The sequence below is a fragment of the Heliangelus exortis genome, chromosome 9 (assembly GCF_036169615.1).
Source record: "Heliangelus exortis chromosome 9, bHelExo1.hap1, whole genome shotgun sequence".
In the NCBI taxonomy this organism is placed as follows: Eukaryota; Metazoa; Chordata; class Aves; order Apodiformes; family Trochilidae; genus Heliangelus; species Heliangelus exortis.
The window spans coordinates 7897205-7908015 of NC_092430.1; positions in this window are offsets into that span (position 1 = coordinate 7897205).

The window sequence follows — 10811 nt, forward strand, 5'->3', positions numbered from 1 at the left end:
CTATTGTTTCTGTGGAAAAAAAAAAAAAGTGAACCTGCTAAATAAGAGTACCTGCAGTAAGAGGGAGGCTACAGCATACTCATGTTTACCAAGACCCAGGAACAAGTCTTGAGAAATTGACTTTACCTGTTTTCATATCGCTATACTTTGGATTCCTGATGGTTTTAGTTTAGGTAACAACCTCTCATAGAAATGCTTTCTGAAAATGTGATAAACCCTTCATAGAGATTTCTCCTGTAAAATCAATCATGACCTTAGTATTAAACCATGGCATGAACATTTAAACTAGCTATCTCTCTCTGAAAGATGCAAACAACGTTCTTTTGAACTGCTTATAATAGTGCCCTTTGCTACCTTTTGTTGCTCCAGACAAGTCAAGCATTTCTTAGTTTCTTAATGTTTTCATTCACCTCAATTTCAGTCACTTTTGGATTTATATGCACCTCTACACACACTCCACGTTCAGGGTGGAGTGGTTCAGTGGTCTCATTTGTTAAGAAAATAAGGTGTAAGGGTCCACAATCCTTGTTTGACCACACACCCACAGGTTTTGAACCGGTTGCCCCATGTGGATTGGACAACCAAATGTGACAAAGGGTAAAGACTCAATGAGAATTAACAGTTCTACAATTTTATATGAAAATTAATGGCCAGATACAATGCCTTCAGTAAATGAGAGGCTACAGGGTGAATTTGAGTCCCAGAAAAATCACTCAGGATAAAAATAGGGTAGATGTCTGTGGAAAGGTGGAAAACCTTTGGGTGGAGTTCAGACCTTGATGCCAATGAATTTCACTGAGACAAAATTCATAGGAAACCAAGCTTTAGTAGTTCGGCTGCTCATGGTAATATTTGTTTTACTGAATACCTTATGATACTTAATATTTTGGTTATTTACTGAGTTTTCTGCTTTTTCTGGATATATTTCTCTAGTATCTAATTACTTGTTTTTTCAAAATTTCCTCTTCTTTTCCAACATACGTGTAAGGAAAAACAACTTGAATAACTAAAAAATATGTACCGGTTTTCCTGGAGGTGCCCTAAAGCCAAAAATTGCTTTAAGTTTCTGTTGGCCAAACTAAACCAATGGGTTTGGTTTTGGTTGCTTTTTTTTTAATTAAATGCCAATTTTTGAAATTATTCTAAGGGCCTCTAACTATAGTTAAGAGCTGGTTTTGCAAGTAGTTCTACTTAAGCCTGAGCACTTCTGTGTAGTCATGTGTTCCATTCAGCCAGATCAGATCCTGAGTCAGGTCATATGCAGCTACTACTAACAGAGACTGCCGACTGTGAAGCTGCACAACTTAAGGCATTCAAAGTATCAGTGTCAGAAAAATATTTATTACTATTCACTGTTACAGATATCTAGTTCAAAGATTGAACAACAAAAGAAGGTAGTAACCTTCCAGAATGTTTAGGAACAAGGTTTTTACGTCAAATATTCTTTTCACTTATTTTTATTTTTAGTTGCATGTTCTGAATATCTATGCCATATGCTAGCTAGAGAATTTAAATTAATTTATATAGATACATCACATTGTATTTTCTTAAGTAAATCACCAACAACTTAATGTAAGTTAGATTCAAAACACTTGTGAGAAGCCAATATCAGTAAAATAGTCAGGAATAACACCTGGAAGATGAGCTTTACTGGTTGGAGCATTAAGGCAAAGTTGAATGGTTCCCTTTGTAAAATAACAGCTTTAGTTCTCTAAAAACACAGATTGCTGTTTGCTACTAATGGGTGCCTTGAGGAGCATTACACCAAATTGTCTTCCGTGATGGCACACCCGGAATACACAGAAAACAGGAACACTTAGTTAAAATGTTAGCACATCAAAAGTCACTTAAGGAAAATACTGTTTTCCAAAGAAGGGTTTTTTTATGATCATAATTGAACTATTTCTGTTTTAGTGAACTTGTGCCACTTAAAATGGGAAGCAGAATCTGATTTTCCAGTGCTATGCTGATTGCACAGTCTTTCTGCAACAGAGCAAAATGAACTTTGTGACTAAAGCACAGAGGCAGAAGCCATAGCATATTAATTGTTGGCCATGAGGCTGGAGGATCCAGGGTGGTCCCTAACGGAAGCCTACAATCTCCAACCTTTGCTGTGATTTGAACTTCCAAATACAACATCTGCTCAGAGCAATAGGGTTATCAGACTGTTTTGGTGACACCTCTTCTTGTTGAGTCACCTTGCTTAGCTTGTATTGTACCTGCACTGTGAGATTCTTCAGTGGCAACGCAGCATTACAAGAGGGTAATATTTACCACAAGATGATCTCCTACCAAATGGCTGAATTAACTCTTTCCAATTAGGAAGCTAATTCAAGGAAATTGCAGAACATATTATAGTAGCTTAAACCTCTGTTATGTTCCACTGACACAGCCTGAAGTGCAGGGCAATGAAGATTCTGTCCCTTGAGCTCTGTATTGGCTTTACAGGTTTTCATAATATGTTTATAATATGTTACTCACAAGGATAAATCTATGTATTCTGTTGATACAGTTGATGTGTTTCTTTTGTTTCAAAGAAAGTTAATCCTTCTCAAAGTCATAAATAGAGAAATATATATTTATGTTTGGCTTACTGGGCATTCCAATATAAAATAAGCAAGGCTGTGCACTCAAAACTAATTTCTCATGTGTGTTTTTACTGATAAATGATATGACTGAACTCAGTAGCTGTCCTAGTGTAATTTAAATAAAATGAGACAGAACATATTAGGATACATTCTTCCAATGAAGAGCAGAACAAGTTTTGGCACCTTGGAATAGGGTTAAAAAAAGGACTCAAAAGATCTACCTCTCAAATCTTTTTCCTAATGGAAGTAGACAGATTAAAATTCTATCACAGAATAAAGTGGAATCACAGTTGGATTTAACAGCAGTGTTTATAAATCCGGGCTGACAAAATATTTAAAATGTCTGTAGTCCTTTGCTTACATTATGGATAATAGACTTCTAAATATCTATTAATTATATCTATATAATATTATAATATCTATATCTAAATTCTCGTGGTATAATTCTGCAGTCACCTATCTACGCAGATGCTAACAGAGCAGTCAGCTTCAACTTCAGCAGTTAACAGGCCCAATCACTTTCTCCATTAGATCAATTCAATAGCATTTGGGCTGCATGTTTTTGTTCTTTTCTGCTTTCTGGTTGGACTAAAGAACAAAATACGGGAACATTTCTATCAATGGGTCTCAGATTGTTAAAGGATTACAACTTTGTCTTTCCTGACCACTCCATTAGGCTTTGGTGATGACAACCATTACTACCTCTCTCCTGTCCTGGCAGCTGCATCAGCAGTAATTAATCTCCACTGACTGGAGAGCATAAAGGTAGCTGCTTTTATCACCATTTTTCCCCCTGCATCATAATGACTATATGTGAAAACAGATAACATCATGTAGGAAAAAAAGCAATCTGAGAACTTCTATATCTAGTCAAATGCAAGGTCTTATCTAGCAAGATTAATTAGAAAGGGGGGAAAAAAATTAATCTTGGTTTATGTAGCTTTCCTTAAAGTGTAACACTAACCACATCACTGTATGGTGAAATGAGCTGCAAAGTACAGCATTCCTGTCCTACCTCACACCTGAGCCAGATAAGCTGTCTTAAATACATAGTATTAATATGTTCCATGGCCCTTTTTGAAGTTTCTTAATACCACAGAAGAATTTGCAGCATCTTCTCTGAAGACAAATGTTTTAATCCAGTGATTATTTTTTAGAAGATAATGTACATCTTAATAAAAATAGTAATAATACAAAAAATGCTTTTTTCCGTACTGTCATCTTCAGCCTAGACAAATTTCCTCAAAAGTCTGGTCTACACTCCAAAGGCTTACTGACAGAAGCCTCCTTTTGTCACTGAAGGTATAAATACAAAGCTGATGTAAGTAAGAAAAGCTCAGTTGTTGTCCTGTCCAAATCAAATCAACTTTACCAGAAAACAGAATTCTCTCAGCCAACACACAGCCACCAAAAATACTGCTGTCAAAATAACACTGATTCCCAGTGTTATTTTATGTAAGCTCCAAGCTTCTATTTGCAGTCAGAACCAGTCTTCTGAGTTCTATCTCTGAGAAGCACCTCAGACTACTCCATCACTAATTACTATTACCTCTAATATAACAATTTCTACATCTATTTCACAGATTGCATTTTCATTAGAGTCTATTTTTAGATAATTTTAAAGTTTCCAACAGTTGATAGCATCTCTTTAAGTTAGAAACTCAGCTAATGAGGGGGGATTTTGTCAGTAAAGCAGCCTATGTAAAAGTATGCATAGTAGCATAGCAAAGTCCTATCACACCAGCAGTGTTAAAGTAAGGTTTTGTAAAGGATGGCCTCGTGCAGCCCTTCTAAGCACACAAAATTCTTACAAATGAAATAGTTCTGGTTGGTCAACTTGATGCCTGGAGCTGCTCACATGCAGCTGTAGACCTGCAAATATCTATGCTGAAGTACTGCTCAACCAGAAGTGAGAATTTTCCCCACCTTTCATTGAAAGGGGGACTGCTGTGATGTTCCTTAGATAAATTGGCAAGAAGCCACCAGGTAGAAACGTGAATGAAGTTGACTGTGGTGCAGCTGACCCAAGTTAATTTGTTATTGTAGGGTAACCTGCTTGTGCATCACAGACTACTGACCTGAAGTTTCTTAGTGCAGAGACCAGAGACTGAGGAGTAGAAACCACAATACTCTCTTTGCTCTGTGGTAAACCACGAGATTTCAGTCTCTCTGTAGCCCGCTCCACAGAGGAATTACTTATGAATATAAGCATATCAATACCAGGATCAGTGATAATTTTTATGAATGTGCAAGTGCTTATGAAATATATACAGTTATGCCAGGATTAAAATGCCATGCAGTAATTTATTCCCTCCCCCCCCCCCCCCTCCCTCCTCTTGTTAAGGAAAAATGTGCACCAAATGAAACAAGTATACAAGCATTTATCCATACATGATAAATCTCTATTAGTAGGTGGTGTAAAGAACACTATCCTGACCTGCTTCTAGTATTAAGTAATAGTTGTAAAGTAGAGGATCATGAAAAAAACGTAAAAGAGAAATTATTTTTAAGAAGGGATTTTGTCCAAGACAAAAAACAAAAAACAAACAAAAAAACCAAAAAACAACCCAAAGCCTCCACAGACAGGAGTTTAAAGCAGCAGCACAAAATGAAATAATTTTATTTACTTAACTAGAAAGACTTCAAAATTATAATTTAAAAATATGTGGAAAACATTCTTTCCTATCCCGATTTACTAAAGGAACAGTTTCTGGATTTCAAGTCCTGACATCCCTCAGGGGAAAAAAAAGCTTCAAGGCGTCATCTAGTGGCTAATCTTTTAAACATACCGTTAAGGGAGGCATCCTGGGGTTTTATTAGCAGAGTTTTCTGTCTTCTTCACAGACTCAAAACAAAAAATACTGTCATAATTGTAATTCTGTATCTGTGTTTTAAATTGATTAAGAGTCATAATCTAAAAAAACCAAAATAAAGCAAAACAGAATAAAAAAACAAAACCACAGGAGTAATAGCACAATCTTTGTAGCCTAATCCACAATTTTACAAGTGCTTTTACTTTGAAGGGATTAAATTCCAACTACATATTAGCTAGATGTTACTAAAATTCATCCTTTTTATAGCCATATAAAAATATTACATATGCATTTTTTCTAGGAGAATTCAATGTGCCTTTTCATCAAGGATATAAAACCATATGTATGTGATAGCTATACATACTAATTGGAGGGAGTGGGAAAATTACAATGCATTAGAATGATAGCAGTATAAGAGGAGCTGAACCAGAAACACTCTGGATTCAAAGTCTAAACTTTTTTAGATTGAACCAAAACTCTCTATAGATCCTCACTCATCAACAGGTTATACACTTCATCTTTGCGAGTGAATTTTTCCAGAAGATCTGGAAACATGTCACGAATCCTGTGTCAGAGTCCCTTTATGTAATATATAGGCAAAGGACTGGAGGAGACACAGAAAGCTAAAATTATTTGCCACATACTCTACTACATGTAGGAAAACAAAAGAAACAGCTTGTTAACAATGTATATAAATACATTGTTAAATTTGCCTCTGGCAAAGCATTATTTATTTATGATTATAAAAGAGTAAGGCTAAAATTTGATACAACTTTCATCATTGCTTGCTCTTCTACATAAATAACTTGTTGCTATGTCATTATGAATAAAAGGATTCAGATACAAAGATGTCCGTTCAGTGCTACAGAAATGCCTTACAATTCTGTGATTTATGTTACAGAATGTGACAATGTTTATAATGTTATATTGACAATCTATATGGTACAACTAGTGAAAACAAAATTTAAAAATTGAAATAATTTTTTTTTAAAGCCACTTCCTATTTGCCAGACCTATCTTGAGAAAATGGTTCTGGGTGTGCAGTTACATTTTGGGTTTCCAAAACTTCTGACATCCTGCATGAATTATCCTGACCTGAAACCAAAACTTTGGAGCAGGGTTTGGTTTTATGTGAATAGCACACCATAAGCATGACCTGCATTTGAATCCATGGTGAAACAAATTCTATCAAACTGTGACACAAAAGACTGCTCATAGAGCAGGATAGGTCATGCAGGATGACAACCTAAGCAACAAGATCTTGTTAGCAAGAATGTCAGCTACTCTCTTCTCAACAAAGGAAATGGAGATTAAATAAACAACTGAAATACACTGTCTTGTATCACTGCAGTTCCATAAGTCTGTTCCTTTGAAACAGATCCTAATGTAGAATATTTAGATATTAATACTGTTAAGTTCAAGCAGTCCCTGCCCATAAATAAATGTGCTTTGACAGTTTGATTCTGTAGTGGTGTATATGTAGATTATATATCAGGGGCTGAAACCTCATCTCTGGAAAACTCAAGGCTGCCTGATTAAGAGAAAAGAAGCAACTTAGTTCATTCACAATCTGTAGTCAATCATCAAAGTAAGGCCACTAACCTTTCACATTGACTAAGTGTCACATTGACTAAGTTTAGCTCTTTGTAAACTTCCTGTTACTACTACTTTTTATCTGGATAAAAATAACTCTATGTCCATCTTGCCTAACATTAAAAGAAAACAAATGCAGTCTTTTACTTTTCCAGAGTGCTGATAAAAGGTCATTCAGTAATACTATTCAACAAACATTTCTTGCAAGCTTATGGAAAGCCGTACGCTGAATCATTTCCAAACACATCATTTCCAAAGCACATTCCAACTCTGTGGTCAGTAGTTCCAAGGTAATAATTTATAATAGCAATTACAAGTGAAAATAAATGAGTATTTTTTGTCCTGATATTATGAATAATGCTATAGCAATTTTAAAATTATACTCATCAGATAAGAATAAAGAATTTCAAAGGTTTTCTTGTTCATGTTATCTCAAGACTATATTGAAGGAAAAGTTTAACTGCAGATTATAGAAATAATTTGACAGATAGGTTTAAAGAAGTGCAGAGAAAATGGAGTAAGTTTATCTAAAGCCTCAAAACTCAGTAAGAGAACATTAATACCAACATTCAGCTATAGTGGAAGGCAGCATAAATCTGATATTAAAAAAAAAAAAAAATTATGTGCTCTAAACTTGCAGTACCTGGGAGGATTGATACTGCTACATTCCAAGCCACTTCTGTGGTTGGAAGGCTTGCCCTTTGCCACCAATCTTAATGGAAGTGGAATCATGCCAAAATTGTGACTATGGCCACCAGAAAATAAAACACAAAGAAGCATGTATTAATAAATCAGAAGCACTAGCAGGACAATTGAGATCATTCCTTCTAAATGATTACATCAGTGACACAAAGCCAGCACCTCTCTAATGAATCACATGTACTCAGAGGAGCTGTAGTACAAGAGGGTAAGAACTGCAAGTCTTTATATTACCCACAATACTGTTCACTCTGACTGATAAACTTTTTTTTGGTCTTTGGTCCCTGTTTATGAACATTTCTCTCCTCATTAGCATGCAGGGACCTTCCTGTGATTAATACTTTATGTTGTATTTTATGCTTAAATTAAGTACCCATATCAAATGCTGCTAAAAATATTGATGATTACCCTTTTGCTGATTTTCAGGTGATACTTTGTGCTCCCTTAGTACCTATTGAAAAATGACTAAGCCTTTCTCCTTAAACTTGAAAACACAAGCTGACACAGGTCCCTTGTTCAGGTGAAGAATCCAATACAAAAAAATCTAAGCCCATGTAGTTGAAGTTTGGCAGCACTGTAAGTTGAAAAGGCAGGCCTGTAATGAAAGTGATGGGTGATACTATTTTAGGTGACTTTAAACCTAAAATTTCCAATCTCTTCTTTACATACTGCAGCATCTATTTTCTCTGTATGCACCACATATGTGATTGTATTTGAAACAGCAACCATTTTTTTTAAATATCACTTGATGTACCATCAGACTGCTACTGTCAGGCTGCAGGTTTTGGAGAGGATGGCATTGTTTTCCTCTGGTATGAACTTCACAGCTCTGAGAGTTCTGCTAAAATTTTTTTTTTCTTTATGGGCATTTTAATTCCTCATTATCCTGGTGAGTTAGTTTAATACTCTGATCTCTGTATATGAGTCAGGATTGTATCCAAGGGCAGTGTGTTTCCAAGAGAGTGAAAAGAGACAAAGGATGGGAATCTCAGACTGGAAGAGACAAACTGCATCCACAACACTGCTGTATTGGTGATCTGCAACAAAGTGAAATACTACATTTTCAGGGGAGCTTTTAACTCAGATTTACAGTGAGGTTTGTCTCACAGCTCTGCCACCTACATGTTAATAACATATTTTCTTTAAACCCACTGTGTTCTGTCAATCTTTACAATCTTCCAAGTTAAGGCTGCAACGAGTTCTATTTCAGTTCCCTGCATGGCAAGTATTAACTCCTCATGAACAATGATAAGCACTTTATATGAAGTAAACACTTTACTATCGAGCTGACCTAAATATATAAAAGCCTCTGTATATTCTAAAAGAAAGGATCTAATGAGAATAATATAGTAATTCAGGTTAAAAGATAACTCGCAGAATACGTAGGGAATTAGTAAGCCATCCATACTACTACTTCAAGATAATAAAATTGGTTAAGCTCAGGGACCTGGCAAACTGAGCCTCCAGGTGAAATGTGGTGATCCTGAGAGGTGCCAGGTTTCCCTATAGAGGAAATCAACAATGGCTGCTCTGAGTAAAGAAGGAATGAACACAACATATCCTCAGGATGGAGCTGCCTACTCAGAAGCGAACACTATATTTATTATACTAGGTATACATCCTGCTAAAAGGCTCTGTTAAGATTTTTGTCTGAATATGAATTTCCAATCATATGGAATAAGCCATATGGATATGGTTCTTATTTCCAGAACTCTTCTCTTTACCTGAGAAGAAAAAGAAGGTGGACTGGTGTTTTATTTTCAGCATTCCCTTTCTCTATTGAAATTCATTTGATACACTGAGGATAAACTATTACTGCTTTGTGACTGGCGTCCCAAACTTCTTTAGCTCTTTTCTTTGGAAGAATGATATTTTGCTATTTTTTTTATCTTAAAATGCTTTTCCCTGCTTCCAGAAGATTTTTATTGCCATAAAAATTCAAAATCTGCCAATAATTTAATAGATAAAAGCATCTAAGCTGAAATCTCATAAAAGTAAGGTTGAATGGATTGTCTGTCCTGAGAAGCAAGAGCCTTGTAGAGAAGAAATTACCAGTAAGCTGACAGTACCATAGTTGCCTCCTCCTTACAACTGTAATGTCTCTTGTAGCAATTCCATTATAGCTGCTGTGCTTCTGACTAAATCACCAACAATAAAAATGTGCAGAACTCCTCTACTACAAAACCCCAGTCCATTTTTTAGTTTTACAGACTTTAATGTATCAGAATTAAATTGTTTCAGTTACCAGGAGTTAGCAGGCCACTTGTTTAGAGCACTCTCTTTTTTTAATTAAAAAAAAAAAAAAAAAAAAAATCTTTTTAATGCTTTGAGTTGAGAACTTTCAAGAGATTTAAAAGTAGCTTTACATGTGCAGGAAATGTCTCCTGCAACACTGTGTTATGCGTTTATTATACACTTCATTACACATCCATATCCGCACTTTGCAGAAATGCTGTTTGTGTTTCTGACAGGAAGACAGCTGTAGAACAGTACTAGACACTTCTTTGTAAATTACCTGTACAGCTTTATTCTGGTTTCTTAAGGAAGCAAGGCCTATGAATGCACTCTACTAAACTGTGGCCATCTCATCGTTTGTCTTACTTCCTTCTCTCTTCCCCCCTTTTCATGTCTATGGTCTTGAAGATCATCAAGTAGCCACCAAACTAACAGAGAACAGACTAACCCAAGTTTGTGACCTTCCTCCAAGGTGAAGTGACAGATCTTTTTTTCAGGCCCAGGAGGAAACAGCCAAATGCAACACATGTGTTGTACCAGGTAGCAGAGGCAAGTGCTGCTGTAAAGCCAAGCAGGCCAGGGGTACAAAAGGGGCAACGAGGAATTTCAAAACAGGGCATTGCCCACAGAAAGCAACATTTCATCTGTTCCATTACTCTGGAAGAAAACATTGTGTTGTGGTTTTTTACCTGAAAAGTATTTTTCAGCAAATAGGCACAAGAACAGCTGTTCGGTCATATAAAAGAACCTGAAGTAGAGATTTTATTCTTATTTAATGTCTGTATTTAAAGTCTTCTTGGAGACTCCTGTGGTTGCAGCTACTTTGTATATAACCCCCTGTGAAACAGTGGCTAGCACAGGATATATATAGGAAAGAATATGA